We start from the raw sequence: 3,935 nt of genomic DNA, 5'->3' as shown, positions 1-3,935 counted from the left end.
GAATGTAAGACCTGAAACACAAACTGTTGGGGAGAGATCAACCAAAGGACTTACATGCAAGCATATAGGCCTAACCAATGGACACAGGCAACAGGGGGGTGATGGCATGAGTGGGGGGGGGGAATAGAGGGGAATGTGGGGATAAGGACACATATGTAATACCTTAATCAATAAAGAAATTTTAAAAATAGATTTAAAAATTGAACCAGATGTACTCCATTAGGTTATTCACAAGGTTATCAGTACATGGGATACAACATGGATTTAAAACAACTTCTAACATGGCTTCACACTAATTAAAGCAAAAATACGTAAAACCTACAATACAGCATTCAATGGAAGAGGTTGCCTAAAACTCACCCACAGTATTAACTCATTTATATCCTATTCTTCTCTAACTAGTCACCACAGAAACTAAGACCTACTTTTTTCTTCACCCTGTATGTTATTTATACTAAAGAAATTGAACTTTGGTTATTTTGATAACCCAAGACTTTCAGCATTCTTATTGGGAAGACTTACAGAACATACTAATTGGAACAAGTATTGTTTTATGAATGGTCCCACAGAGAGAATGGAGAGCAAAAAGAAAAAAATGTGAATTGCAAAATGAATAGGTAGTAAGTAAAAATAGAGTGATTATTATTACTATAAAGGGTATGACCTTCGACATTATCTACTGCCAATGTTATTTACACATGATATGACTACATATTTTAATTTTTTGACTCATTGGGTATTTATAAGAACTACTAAATAGCCTGTTTCCTAAAGCAGCACCAACTCCAGAGTTTTTAGTTGTAAATGTATATTTGGTTTTTGATAAGGAGGAGGAAATGTTGGTTGGTTAGTCGATAGTTTGTGAGTAGAGGCTTCTAAAAACTGAGAAACCCCAGCAACAAAAGTTAAGTTTACATAAATACAGTAGTTATTGCTCTGTTTACTTTGATAAATCTCTTTTGCCCTTGACAAATCCATGCCCCTTATAAGATCTAGATTTGACTTTAAAAATCATAGTCATATTATCAGGAAGGATGTTAAATTTCCAGATATTGAACTTTTGAAAATCCAAGATTTTGAGTATGTAAGAATGATACTTACTGAAGTAATCCATACATAGTAGTCCAAAAATGTCTAGGGGGTGAGGGAGATATGGACAATGGTTTGTGTTCAAATCCAACAATAGTTTTAAACAGGCACTTAAAATTTAACATTTCACAAACTGAACACTTAATTTCCCTCTCTTCCAAAAAAAGTCCTCAGTCTTCCTCATATAAGTAAACATCATCATTAGCTGAAGCAAAACCTAAACATTATTGTTGGTTTCTCTCTCCCATCACACACCTCACCATCTAATGCACCAGCAAGTCCTTCCTACTCTACTCTAGAAGATAAATTGAGTCTGACCATATATCTTGATGTCTACCATTTCATCCACGCCACCATCTTTTCTCTTGGACTACTGCAACTGAGTTCTAAATGTTCTCTTTGCTTCCATGTTTCACTACCAATATTCTGATCTCTATAGGGTAAAAAGTAATATTTTAGAAATGTAATTCATATAGCACACTCCTACTCAAACCATACTAATAGCTTCCAATTAGCATTGTACATAGAATAAAATAAATGTTCATATCACTTAAGGCCCTACAAATCTAATTTCTGGCTATTTCTTAAAGCCTATTTTATAACACTCTACTCCACTTACTACACTTCAACTACAATGGCCTTCCTTACATTTTTTTCAAGTGCCCCAGGAGATTACAACCACATAGGTTTTGCATTTTGCCTTCCCTCTGCCTGTAACCCTCTTCCTCATATCTTCACAGAACTGGTTCCTGGTTTCCATTTCAGTCCAAGCTTAAATGCCACCTTCTCATGTAAATATACTCTGACAACTCAATCTAAAGTAGCTCCTTCCTCTTTCCTATTTAATCTATCACCACATTTTTATGCATTCTAGAGAGCAGAGGCATTGTCTTTCTGGTTAGCTGCTATAATCCCAGTCTAAACTATTGTTGGGCACAAAGTAGGTGATAAAATATTTGTTGAATAAACACATTCATTTGCTTTAGTTTAATGCCACTGTTATTTATTTTGTGTTTGGTATCATTTTACTTTCTTTTTATTTTTAAGTCATATTAAGACAGTTAAACTTATTTTTGAAAAGTTTATGTGTCCCCTCAGGCCTAGACACCTGGACCCACATGTAATTTGAAATGTGGGATTGGTAAATAGTTGAGAAGAATGTTCATATATACATAAACACTCTGTATGCTCCAAATGCAGCTGTCTTTTTGTAAACCCTCTCAAAGATTTTTCTCTTTTCATTGAGGACATGATTTTGCCTAGATTACTTTGAACTGGTGAATAGATGTATATGTGTAGATCCATTCCAAAATTAAATTGTCCCTCCAAGCCTGATTTGTTAAAAGAGTTTGGGGTTTCCTTAGAGATGAGAATCTTTAGTTAAAATGAGTCATCTTAGTATATGTGATGACACATTATAAACAACACTATTAGGTGAGTAAATTCTCTTTTTTTGTTCCAGGTCATTCTTTCTCTTTCTGCTCTTTGTCTCATAGAGCTTATCTGATAGGAAAACACAATTCCTCAATCTCCACCATCTTTAAAATTTTTTTTCCCCTAGGGTTTTCCACATCTCAACTCAAAGGAGTGATGCTAATTACAGTCATTATAGGCTCTTATGGTAAGCAGATCCCACAACTTGGGAAGCTGCCTGTTTGTTATATGCAATGAGCTCCCTCATTCATTTTCTCTGCATCCCTGAAGAAGTTCTCTTCTTTTTTCCTTTTTTCCAGGTCTTTGCCTTTTTTGGTTGTGAAATGATGTTTATACACTCCAACCCTTAAGTTGAAAAGCAATTGCCAGAGAACAACAGAAAGAGTTTCCAGAGACCATCTGGACTAGAAATGGCATAGATTTCATCCCAAGGGCCAACTTTGTTCTATCTATACTGCCTATCTGTTTTATAGTATTAGAATTCTGAGGCCTTCTCTGCGTTCAATGGTTAAAAAAATAGAATGTCATGACTGATAAGCATTGTGTACCATTGGTGTGAAAATGGGAGGTGGCAACCTGTTTGTCAGGTATGTTGTATATTTTTTCTTTCTATTTTGTAATACCAGGAATATCTCAATAAACCTGCCATCTTCCTACATAATGAGGCACAAGCATGATTGGAGATTTTAATGTCTCATAGATGATAGATGGTATCAATAGAGAGTTATACATTCTACTTCTCTCTTCCCCCCAAGATTGTGTTTCGAAGCTCTTCAGAATTTAAAACAATATACTCTACTAGGTAGAATATTATACCTAGGCAGTTTTGGAGGTGGTTTGAAGCAGCCAAAAGTCCTATTTATGAAATTGCCACCATTAAAATCATTTCTTTTCCTGTGAAGGCAGTAAAGATGTTATAACCTCATGTAGCTATGTTCCATGCACAACAGAAGCTATGTTTTCTTTAGCCACCATGTCAACATTGGTGATAGTATCATATTAGCTCCTACTATCTACTGCCCAAAGAGGGCAGGGTATTTTGCTGTAGAATAAAATTAAATAGAGATTCAGGCACCCCAATGTAAAATATAAATATATTCTCCTCCACAGATAGACATTTTTGAAACTGTGTGTGTGTGTATGTGTGTGTGTGTGAGAGAGAGAGAGAGAGACAGAGAGACAGAGAAGACATGAATTAAGAAATAGTGAAAGAGAAAATGACAAAGATACATTCCTTCACTAGGCATCTAGCCCTACTTTCATTACATTCTTGCTTCCTAGCTGCCATACCTCAAAATTCATTCCTAGTAAATTCCTCCTAGGTTGCACTCCTTCCACTCAATAAATGTTTGTTTTCTGTTCTATTGTTTCTAAAAAATGCATGTATACCAAGATGCAAGTGATCGATGGTG

Source organism: Myotis davidii, unplaced genomic scaffold (assembly GCF_000327345.1).
Source record: "Myotis davidii unplaced genomic scaffold, ASM32734v1 scaffold917, whole genome shotgun sequence".
Taxonomy (NCBI): domain Eukaryota; kingdom Metazoa; phylum Chordata; class Mammalia; order Chiroptera; family Vespertilionidae; genus Myotis; species Myotis davidii.
Note: the sequence above shows the minus strand (reverse complement) of the source record.